Below are 12,260 nucleotides of genomic sequence, written 5' to 3'. Positions count from 1 at the left end.
GCGGAGCGGCTGGGCCCGTGAGCCATGGCCGCTGAGCCTGCGCGTCCGGAGCCTGTGCTCCGCAACGGGAGAGGCCACAGCAGGGGGAGGCCCGCATACCGCACCCCCCAAAAAAAAAAAAAAAAAAAACACTTCTTAAAGAGTAAAAGGATCCAAAGACCAAAAATGGGTTGAGATTCCATCTCAAACCGACTTTTTTTTTTTAAAGCTGAAAGTATGTGAACAAACTGTAAAATGAACACTTACTTATAGCTAGTAGTTTCCATCATCAGACATCATTATTCTGGTTGTAAAAATACCCTCCAAATTCCTCTACAATAACCCCAAAGTCAAGTTTTGTACATGAGAAGACTAAAAGATGAACACTACAAGAAATAACTCTTTACCCAGAGAGACGTTTTAAAAAGGATTCAGAAATTATCCCATTAGGCAGAAGCCACTAAGGTGTTCCTCTAAGACCTTGATTTCGGTTCCAAGGCCTTGTGATTCTTATTATCCTATACGGTTCCCCCTGGACATAATGGATGTCCCTGTTCGTGGAGAGAGAACATGGAACATGTCCCCAGCATGGCTAGGAACTCTTCCTCCTCACAAACCATCAAAAGTCCCACAAATCAACTCACTCAGATATTAATTTGGCAGTGGTACGCTAAGGAACCTCTGCTTGGCCCTTTTCTACAGGCCTCGGCAACCAAAACTAAATGGAAAGGCTGTTCAGGTCCCTGGTGCCTGCATGCTGCAGAGGAACAGGGCTAAGAAGTTCAAGGCCACCACCCCTGTGTGCTGCAGGGACCTGGGCACACAACAGAGGCAGCATCTACCTCCTTGTTAATCTCACTACACCTTCAGAAAATTCCAGTCTAAACTACACATAACAGGGTATAGTTGACCCAGATACTCAAGCTCCATAGGCCCGGTCCACCTCATCTTTGCTCGGCTGTCTGTCTCAGAATAACTTAATTACAGCAGTCACTTGTAGCGCATCGATTAGGACTGTGAATGCCAAACCCACTCTATTTTGCTCCTACATCACCATCGGTCCTTGAATAGAAGACATTAGCGGCCTGGAAGACACCCAGGCTGGCTGCCCAAAAGGCCCTTCCTATTTCCCCCACTTTTCCCAATACCTCACTCCTCAAGCTACCAGGGCCGCTTTTCCTCATTACAGTCTCCCTGCACGTGCCCCGGGCCACGTCTACGGTACCGGGTCACAGGGAAGACCACCTTGTGAGGTCCTAGACTTCTCACCTTGGTGGCTGGCTTCCCCCAACACTCTACGGCAGCCACAAAGGCCTCCAGCTAATCCACTCCCCACACTTCATCTGCCCTCGCTGACAACCCCCCGCAAGGCCCAGCTGCGGCGCCGCTTTCCCGAGGTGCGTCTCACTCGCAGAGGGGAGAATGCAGCCTTCCTCATCTCCCGGAGTAACTTCAGCAACGGGAAGCTGGAGGCAGTCCAAGCTGAGACGTGAGCCTCGCTCACGGCGGCTCAAGCACGCAGCTCTCTCCGGGGCCTCAAGCTCCTGGGGCCAAATCCCTCTACGCCAGAACGCCCAGCCTCAGAACACGGCCCAGGCTTCTGTCCACCTAAGGGCCAGTTCAGGTGCTCACGCGCTGCACCTACTCACTGGGGCACCACACGCTTTGGAAAACCACAGTGGCCTCCAAGCAGGCTCCTGAAACGGTCCATCAGTCACTGGCCGCTGGCTGCCATCCACGCGGCATCTACTCAGTAGCCTGCCCTAACCCCTATTCCAACACTCCCCGACCTGGCGCTCAAGCAGCACTTCCTGAATCCACTACTGATAATCAGCTGCCTCAGCAATTTATAGGGACAATTTCCCCAAGGGTATTGAGGGCAACTTTTTAGGTCAAAGGAGTTTCTGACTGAGCAGGAGTCTCCAACTCAACTTTAATGACAACAGTGGATTTTACATCACTTTTGATGCCTTCCTCTCTGCTTCCCTGCCACCAGCGGGTGAGAAAAGACTCCAACCCAGTGTGACCCCTGTGCACTAGGAGAGCCCCCGACACTGGCTCCGTTAGCCGCTCGCCCAGGATCTCTCGGGGGGGGACCCCTTATCCCTACCCCGACCACGTTTCCTACTTTGGGCCCACGTGTGTGGGCTCCTCTCTCCCCGCCCCCTACTCCTGCCCACACGTCCTGAGGCCTTACACGCTAAAAGTCCTAGGTTCCCTGACCTCGCACCTAACAAAGTTCTCAATGGCTAAGGATCTGGGCTCTGGGTTTTAATGATCCGTAGGGAAGAGAGCTGCTTTCCTCCTGTCCTTGGGACAATCGCTCTTCGTGTGACTTGGTTTAATGACTCCTAATGGAGAAAAAATAAAAGACAAAAGAAACGGCGCCTGAATTTTCTTTAACTAGAAATTATCTCAGAGACTATGAAATTAGGTCTGGAGAAGGGCAACAAAAAGTATGGAGGGAGTGATGCCAAGTTTTCTTCTGAGTCTGAGAAGGACAGCTGCCTGTGTGATTACGGTGATAAAGGATGACATAGGTATATACTCCACAGCTTCCCTCCAGCCCAGTCCTCCCACAAAAATGACCTCTGGAATGACACAGCGGGGCGTGGGCCTGGCTCTGCCGCTTGCTGCGTGACCCCGGCTGATCTAAGACTGATCTGTAAAAATATGGATAATCGTGTCTACAACCCTTTGCTGTGATAATTAAAGAAGATAGTAAGTGTGAAAGTACTTATCAGAGTGCCCACAGCTTGGCTGAAGCCAAATAAATGTGAGTTTCCTTATTTCCCTTGACTAGTGCATGACACACTCCTTCGTTTGTCAAGAGGGTCACCTCACAGGCAGAGGCCTCCCAAGACCCGAAGGCGTGTCTCCCAGTAATCACGGTTCCTCCTCTGCCCCAAGTCAAACGCCGGCTTTCACACTTTCGTGTCTGTCTCCCGCACCTCCCGCTTCTACCCAGCAGTTCTTCCTTCTTGACTCTCTATTCACAGGATTGTCTTAAAATCCATCTGACTGCAGTGACATTTCCTCACACTCTGGACTCCACCACTACCTGTTTCCTGCTCTTTGACACTGTACGCAGGAACGCCCGAGGAATGGGACAGAATGTGATTTGCTTCACCGATGGCCCCTCTGTGCGTACCACATATAAGGCCCAAGTTTACCTCGTCTACCTAGTACTCGTGTAACATCCATATACATCAGGAACCATGATAATTCGGTGGGTGGGACACTGGGCTGGCAGAAAGAAGTTCTAAGTTCGAATTTGTGACGTGACCCTGAGCAGCCGTGCGGCCTCAGCTCCTCGTGCAGGAAGCGGATGGGCAGACTCACCGCTAGCCACACAGATGCTCACTCTCGCCCTCCCCGCGGGGCTTAAGGGCCTGGCCTCCTTCTGTTCCCAGGAAGGAGCAGCAATGACAGGGAAGCAGGGGGGTATGGGTGGGGGGACGGAAAACAAAAGCTTTTCGGGACACAACAAGCATGCCTCGAGAGTCGATGCACGTACGCGCCACAGCCTGTAAGACACTGTACCCTTGCGGCATAACCTGCCTTTTCCTGCCCCTTCCCTTTGGCTGATTCCATTGGCTTTGTCTTCCTCAGGGGACCAGCCTTTCACAACTGGGCCAGGGGATGCCCCCCGCTCCAAGGCCCGCAGGAGCCGGGCAGGGGCAGGGCCAGGACAGCAAGCCCAGAAGGCTCAGGTCAGAGGAGCTCTAATGCGCAGTGAGAATGACTCTCGTTTATCAGACTTGATTCCTCCTCGTACTTCTGGAGGAGTAAGACCTACAGGGACAAAATCCATGTTCGGGCCTCGAAGGAAAAGGACCAGAGACTAGAAAGCTCAAGCCACCCTCAGGGAGAAGCAAAGGAAATACCTGAAGGTCACACAGGGCCTGGCCAGCTAAAGGAAGGATACACACAGACTGGGCCCAGGAGACTGCAACAGAAATGAAAAGCGGATTTTTAACAGACCTGTCCCCAGTGACGCTGGGACTGGGAGTATAACAGTAGTTGGCAGGTCAGAAAATTAGAGATTTGGGATTCTGGTTTTTTTATGCATTTTTAAAATTGTGGTTAAAAATACATAATAAAATGGACCATCTTAGCCATTTTTCAGTGTAGAGTTCAGTAGTGTTAAGTATGTGATGTGCACATCATTGTGAAACCTCTCCAGAACGTCTTCATCTTGCAAAACTCTGTACCCACTGAACAACTGCCCCCTCCATTTTGCTTTGTTTCTATGAATCTGACTACTTTAAATATCTCAGATTCTGGCTATTTTTATACCTGGGTCACAACTTGTAACTTGTTCTGTTTGGCAAACCAAGGTAAGTATGTATGGGCGTGAAGATCTGTGGCGCAGGCTCACTCAGGAAGCACGAACTGCAAGAGCAGCTAACTTCCTACAGCCATACAGAGATAACCATAATCCTACAACTGCATAAGCTATGGCCATCAGAATTCAGGATTAGCATGGACAGAAATGCATCACCACCCCACTCTCAAAAAGAGCCAGGGAATGGTTACAAAAAACAGTGCAGAACTTCAGCGTTCAGGCTTTTGACTTGGTAGGACTAGCACCTGAGTGCTAGTGTCAGTGTCATTTTGGAAACGTACGCTATTAAAGACTACTAACAAATCTGGGCAGTGGTCTCAGCGAACACTCCTCACCTCCAGGAACTCTAGGCAGAAATGTGCATAGGACTGAACCAGAAATACAAAACACATGAATACTTCATCATTAGCTAGGCCTGTGAATCCCATTCCTGATGCAGCATTCCACAGTGGGGCTAGATCACAGAGAGAACTCCTTTTCCCTCTGTTAGTGGTAACCTTGAGCTTGAGAGCAAAATAATTATAGGCAGAACAGGAATTCATAAACTACTAGGGCTGTATCTCAAGTCTCACTACTCATAATAAAAGGAGGCTGGCTGAGGGGACCCAAGTCAACACCAGAGAGAATGGAGCCAGAAAGGGACAGAGAGGAGAGAAAGATCATTTGCCACCATGCCCAGGTAGACTCGCCCAGGCTTCCAGACAGGGCCGTGGCGTGGAAGTCAATCCAGCACCCGGAGGAAGAGAGGAGAGCAGCCTCTCTTCCCTGGGCTGGTCAGGAGCAGCCCCAGCCTTCCCACCCTGCCAAGTAGAGTCAGGAAAGAGAAAGACACCACACCTCCCCACAGGCTTAACCTTCTCACTATGCACAGTAACTACACCCACTAGGACAGAGGCCACTGAAACGTCCTTTATCTCACTGAGTCAGTTCTCCTCGTGCAGGAGGGACGTGAAGTCAGGGCAGGGAGGGGCCCAGAGCTGAGAACTCAACCTCTGGCAGTGAGGGGAAAAGATGAGAAGCCATATGCCCCAGGCCAACAACCACTGAGACAGGGTTCTCCTTCCTCTTGCTGCCCAGCTATGCATGGCAAGAATGTAAAGTTTTATCATGAACGTGAACCACAGCGATCCAGACTGCGTGTTCAACTGGAGTATTTTGGATTTCAGCAATGACCAAATAAAGAGGAACAAATACCTGTCCTATGTAAAATATATGTTGTCTTCTTGAGTCAAGCTGAAGGAAAAAAAATTATTAAAAAATGATCACAAATCCAAAGGCTCAAAAGAAAATGAAGGAAAAAAATGCTTGTGCTGGAAACATGCTGCTCTCAGAATCATGTCTGCACAGAGACTGATGTAACAGAGTCCCCGGTAAGAAGACTTTCAGGAACTCATATTTAAGGAGAAAGCTGCTGTTCAGACTTTGGAAGAAAACACCAGAAACTTATGGAGTAACAAACTCAGCTTAAAAACAAGTTGTGATATCTCAGTGAAGACAGGACCAATGGGAAAGAAAACCAGGAGGGCATCAGTCTAAAAAGCAGGTTTCTGGTCCAGAAGGCCTTCAGGACAGCAAAGGAAAATGGAACAGGGAGAGTGAAGCTTTAATAACCAATGGCTTACATGAAATTAAGAAAATCAAACTCCAGAGGTACAAAGAGGAACTCCAGATGGGACAAAGATGCTTCTGCTGTCTTCAGAGTTAAGGAAAGTTGTCAAGGCCTAGAGACCTCAAAGCCAGAGAGAGGCAAGAACTTAAGAAAAATCATGAGATAGGGAGACTTTCTTCCTCACTGAGTCCGAAAGGGAACATGCTTAGAAAAAACTCCAGAGACAGTTTCGGTTTAGAAATAGTTGAGGGCGATTCTCCATCGAGGAAAACGGTCAAACAAGGGGAACACTTACCACAGTGACAGAAGTCAAAACCCCCAAGACATTCCAGAAGAAGAGGCAGAGGCAGGGCCCACAGTGGCTGAAGGGCAACAAAAGCCTCGGGATCCTGCTGGGTTAGAAACATGCAGAGAGAAAAGCAGAAGGTTTGTATTATGGAGAATTTAGGATCACAGAGTTTTTCGAAGAACTGACTATTATAAATGTGGGGTCCCAGCTCAGAAGATAGGTAGACCCACTTATATTTAGGATTTATATAAAAATATGGAATTCAAGGCCTGTAGGGCCAAACAGAGGATGAGAAAGCCTAAGAAACTCTAGAAAGGAAATTCCAGGCAAGCCTGCACAACTTCCCTTCAAGATATAGTAATTCTAGTATCATAAGTAGCCTCTTGATAGGAACTTTATCCAAACTGAGTTTTAGGTTCATACTGGATACTGAGTAACTGACTCGGATTGGCTGGAACCCTAGAGAGTCTAAAATCAATTCTGTTTTCCTCACTTATCTTCCAGGTGAGGGGCTGCTGAAGGAGCAGAGACGAGAGGCAGCGTGAACGAGTTCACACCCTGGTTTTACCACACGCTAGCTGTGCAACCTTCACCTAAGAGGTTAAGAGTGGGGTTAATGGAGATAATAAAAGGCACATGATCTTGAAAGGTAACATTATGAGGCAGTTTAAGGATTAAATAAATTAACGCATGACAAGTATTTAAAACAAGTGCCTAGAAAATGTTAAGGGCTCAATGAAGATTAGCTATCATTATCATTATTTTATTTATTCCACCTACTTCCTCCCCTCTCTGCTATATTCTAAAACTGCTAAGAGTAGTTTGGATATAGATTCCAAGATCTATTTTAAAGTTCGGGGAACATCACTTTTCCTTGGGAAGTGATGACACATTAAGGGAGTTAGGGATCAAACTGCCGCCATGTTAACACTCGGATGCAACATTCTCCTAAATTTGGGGAATCTAGGGAAGGTGCTAAGTTACTATATGTCTATATAGGTCCCCAGAAATCTGGGCGGAAGGAAACATGCAAATAATATGAAGTTGGAGTTAGCCACTCTGCTAACATCTATCTGAAGCAGCTCTATCATTTCAGCAGAAAGCACTAACATGAGAAATGGAGTGCTACAGACTGCCCTGAGTGACGCTGCGACACCTGAGACTGAATCAAATGGGGAGAAAAATGAAAAATGAAAATGCTTTCAATATATTTAGGGATTTTAGTTTCTAAAATGGGAACAAAGGGTTGACTCAGAATGAAGGTTGTTAATAGGATATACTTTAAAGGGCAGGAATTTCAAATGGTTTTGAGAGGGGGCCAGGTTTTTTCTTCCTTGCTGAATTACACACGCCAATCATGGTGCCTGCAAATCCTACAAATGGGAACGGCCTCAGCTTTAAGGATAGGCCCAGCTGCTGTAGACCATATACCGGCTCCATCTCACCTCACCACAGCGTCTTAGACTAAGTGCAGACACCTGACCCATGAGCTTAACAGTGACCTCTGCTGTGGCCTGGGATAACAGTAAAAGCTGCAACAAAGTTGTATTCCCAATCTCTCTCTCTCAGGAATCTAAACAATATTGAAAATGAGGTGATTAGCCAGGAGAGATGAAGCTGAAAGGTTACTATGTACAAAGGAACTGGAGCAGTCATGAGCAGTCACAGGAAACCAAAGGCATGAGGAAGTAGAATCTCTAAGTAAGCTAGAGAAAAGATAGATGGGATAGGAAAAAAGAAAAAAACAGATGGCAGCAAGAGGAAAAAGATACAAAGGAAAGACAGCCGCCTCGAGACCCCACTGTCGATAGGAAAGACTGCTTGTCTCTGAGCTGCCTTAATTAACGACAGTTTTCTGGTCCAGGTGCATCCTTACGCCGTATCCCGTTTCCTAAAATGGAATGGATCTCTGCTCCTTGCAACAGAAAATCGCTAACTAAAACAGTTACTTCAGCTCCCATGAGGATGGAGTTTTCCCAGGAGGCAGCTCGGTACCTCCAACAAACAGATTCCTGGCAAGTCCACCCCAGCCAGACGTGCCTAGACGTCCCAACAGAACAGGGGGGTCTCATCCCCTAGGCTCCTTCGGCACAGGCCCTAGGGCTTATGAGCATCTCAATGGCCTATGAAAATGTTTGAGACCTGAAAAAAAATATTTACTGGATGTAAAATATGAAAAGAAAATCATAAAATCAAAGTTAATAAATGTTTAATGTCTACAACTAGTCTAATGAAGCTTAACTCACAGTTCTGTATAAGCTAATTTCATGTGGGATGTGGGTACCTTTTTTTAATACGTTTGATATGTGACATGGTAAAGGCCGCTGAAGATAAGAGTGCTGACGCCTTCTAAGGACTGCAAACCAGTCCCGCAGAAGGAGACATGCTTGGGTGTAAGCTGGAACCTGCCCACCCTGCCATTTGCAGAAGTTTACACTTAAATATTATGTCTACTACTCAAAACTGAGCAGTCTGAAGTCAGAAATCGACCCTCACCTCCCAAATTTAAACATACTGTAATTTTGGTACTCCTGAATTAGGAGTCTATTATTTTCTCTTAATGTAATATTTTACAAAAATGAAGCCAAACAATTTCTACTAGCCATCCTATTAGTTTTACCAAAAAGAAGGGAAAACATGTTATTTAGGATACAAATGGTCCTGTATGTTTGAAGGACATCTGTCAGAATAATAAATCAAAAACTGGTCACATTTACTCTCTCCTTCTGCAAGAGTCCTCACAAATGTCAGGAACAGATCCAAACATTCTGTCCCATTTGGCCAGATTCTTAATCTGAGAAAAATAGGAGGTAGTTCAGAAGTTATACAAGATTTAAATCTTATACCCGTAAAAGCAGAAAGGCAAATATAATTCTCTTTCCACAGTCACTGCTGATTAGGGCTCTCACTGGGTGAGCACAGAGAAGCTCACTGTCTGTTCCAGCTACGACCACTGTCCTCTCCCCACCTTCTCTGCTGGCCTTCCCCGCAGACCTCTACACTTCCCGGTCCTGCCCCCCATACACCCACTCCCCCTTCTATACCCCACCCCCATGACGCCTCTTCTGAAAAACTGTTCCCTGGGAGTTCCCTGGCAGTCCAGTGGTTAGGACACTCTGGGCTTTCATTGCCGAGGGCCCGGGGTTCAATCCTTTGTCAGGGAACTAAGATCCTGCAAGCTGTGTGGTACAGCCAAACAAAACAGAAAAAAACAAACCAAACAAACAAAACCATTCCCCTCCTCAGCAGAGCTCAAGACCAGACCCTTGCTCCTGTTTCACTCTTTGACTCTAGTTTACACACGTCTCCTCCGTCCCCAGTTCCCTGCACTTTCTCACCTCTCCTCAGGCCTTGCTGAAGGCATTGACCATTTCTTTTATTCCTTCTTTCTAAACACAAGTGTCCGCTAAAGGTACATCCTGACCCCACTTTTTTTAGCTCAACCACCTGCTTGGCTTGAATGAGAACCATTTCCATGATGACAATTCCACATTCTCTCATAACAGGAATATTTCCCTATCATCCCACAATGAACTGAAAATCACTAATTCACCATATAAAGTCCCTATAAAAGGCAACATCTTCCCCCAACAAGTCTCCCAGGCTGGGAGCTTTAAATCCAACTCTCTCCCCCTCCCCACCCTACACATCTTTCCATTTCATCTGATCTCTGCTTATTTTCTCCTCTCAGCATTTAAAACAACGCAAAGCCTCTTCCGTCTTAAGGAAAACCCGTATTCAGTCCTATGCTTTCTCTGGCTGCCATGTTCTCTCTCCATTTGCCCACCCAGGCTTCTTCAACACTTATTTTCTCGACTTCCATCGCGTCACTTCCCATTTACTCCTCTACCCTTCACTACGCCACTGAAGTTCCCCCCCAGCGCGTTCTTCACCTCGCAGGACACTCCCTTCTGGACTCCATTCTCACTGCGTACAGTCTTATTTTCAGCCTGCTGGAGACTCCTGTTCCCCTCTAAGCACCAGTTCTCCCATGGGTTCCCCCTCGGCTCTCGCTGCTCCCCACCTACACCCCCACAGGTCAGCCATCCAGTCCACGCGTTCTCAACTCGGGCTGTTAAGAGAACCTTTTGTAGGAGTTGTGTTTAACCGTGCAGAATGCCTCCAGAGGGCGCTCAAACACTTGCTCACAAATCTTCAGGGCCATTTACACGACAGTATTAGAACCTGAAACGAATTTCACAGTGGATTACTACCTCTAACTCGTTGCTAATCAGCATGAAGATTTGTACAACCTGCTTTCTGCAGGTTCCCTGATCCTAATTGTGAGTCTGGGGGCTTATCACAAGGTCCTAATCCTACCATAATATAGAGATAAAGTAATGTTACTGCATATTGGTTAACTAAAAATCTGACATGTTTGCTGGCCGATGCCAAGTATTTTGAATCATTGAAATATTCTTAAATCCTATCAAGTTTAATCCTACACATTTGACATGCACATCTAAAAATAATTTTGAAAGCCAGAGGGACATAATGGGGTTTACTCTGAAGGAAAGGGGTTCAGATTATTTTTATGAATTGTTTTATCATTTACCTAAGAGGCAAATGAATTGTTTTATCATTTACCTAACCTCTTTGGGACAGACGTTTGCTCTGGCTTTAATAAGGGCTTCCTCACAAGATCTGTCACAATACTGTGGAAGGCGCTGCAAAATAAGATGTGGAAATAAGCTATGATTATTTTATGAACTTGCAGGTTATGAAAAATAAATGAGCTCTAGAATAGCTTTACTGAATTTCTTATATCAGGTAACACAAGAGACGATGCATATTCTAGAGTTAGAATAAAGCTGTAGAAATGCTTTCGTATTAGCAACACAAATGACTGCTTTTTAAAATCAAACTTTGAATTCTTCTGATAGAACGCCAAAGTTAAACTTCATTTTTTTGAAAATCTCCCTTCTTCCAACTTCTGTCCACATGAGTATCTACCATAGCCACTGGTTATCCATCTTGCAGTTCTCCCAATTTGGATTAGCTGTGGTAATTCTTTAAACTTAGGCTAAACACTTTGATTTGCCCAATCTAGTTTCACTCCTTATCCCTTTATCACATCTGTGAACATTTACAACTACTGCCCCTGCCAGTTCTGGGAACTTCCTCCTCAGCTGCCAGGACCCGCCCTCTCCTGAGCCCCTCCTCTGCACTCACCGCCTGGCGAATCTGCCCCTGTAGGCCCTGCAACAGTCAACCCAATCAGCTGGGCTGAACCAATCAGATGCTCTTCCCTGAGAGTTTAGACTTGGGAGGTGGAAAGTCTGGGTCTATAAAGTGAACTGGCAAGGACAGTGACTCAGGAGGGACAAAGGCAGAGAGAGCAGCTGCACTGATTCCTGTCGACGTTCCAGCCACCACTGGGTCTCAGCCAAGAAACAGCCTTGGATACCATGGTTAGCCTCCTCAGAAATCCCCCTTCACTTAAGCCATTTCAAATGCATTTTCTTTCTTTTAACCAAACGTTCTGTAAGACATCCTCCTCGTCTCTAATGAATTCTTCTGAGAACTTAAAGGTCTCCCCTACCTTCTCCTTGATGGGTCATATGCCCCAGCTCTGCTCTGGGCTCCTCCTCACTCTGGTCTACACAATCTCACCCATCCACGGTTTCCACGCCAGCTGTGTGGTGAGTACACTGTGAATGATTCTCCAACCTCTATCTATACTTCTGCTACAGCCTGAATGTTTGTGTCCCCTAACTCCAGTGTGACTGTGTTAGGAGGTGGGGCCTTCAGGAGGTGATTAGGTCATGTGGGTGGAGCCCTCACAATGGGATGAGTGTCTTTATAAAAGAGACCCCAGAGAATTCCCTCGCCCCTCTGCCACATGAGGACACAGCGAGAAGATGGCATCTATTAACCAGGAAGCAGGACCTCATCAGACACTCAATTTACTGGCACCTTGATCTTGGACTTCCCGGCCTCCAGAACTGTGAAAAATAAATACTTGTTGTTATAGCCACCCAGTCTACGGTATTTTGTCATAGCAGCCCAAATGGACTAGGACAACTTCTAATGGC

General features: G+C 46.7%; 1 protein-coding gene across 6 annotated transcripts in view; it reads right to left on the bottom strand.

Annotated features, from left to right (window-relative positions):
* Positions 1-12,260, bottom strand: part of ZNF664 (zinc finger protein 664) — a 35,432-nt gene that overhangs the window by 13,602 nt on the left and 9,570 nt on the right. For 4 of the 6 annotated variants that reach the window (XM_028479978.2, XM_028479979.2, XM_024120718.3 and 1 more), the window contains exon 3: positions 6,232-6,325. The exons of 1 other annotated variant lie outside the window; for it this stretch is intronic. The gene's annotated coding sequence lies outside the window, so the exon portion shown is untranslated. Of the gene's footprint in view, positions 1-6,231; positions 6,329-12,260 lie in introns of all 6 variants that reach the window. One more of the 6 variants, XM_024120719.3, reaches the window with a different exon arrangement.

The sequence above is a fragment of the Physeter macrocephalus genome, chromosome 19, assembly GCF_002837175.3.
Source record: "Physeter macrocephalus isolate SW-GA chromosome 19, ASM283717v5, whole genome shotgun sequence".
NCBI lineage: Eukaryota > Metazoa > Chordata > Mammalia > Artiodactyla > Physeteridae > Physeter > Physeter macrocephalus.
Note: the sequence above shows the minus strand (reverse complement) of the source record. Positions and strands in the feature narration are given on the sequence as shown.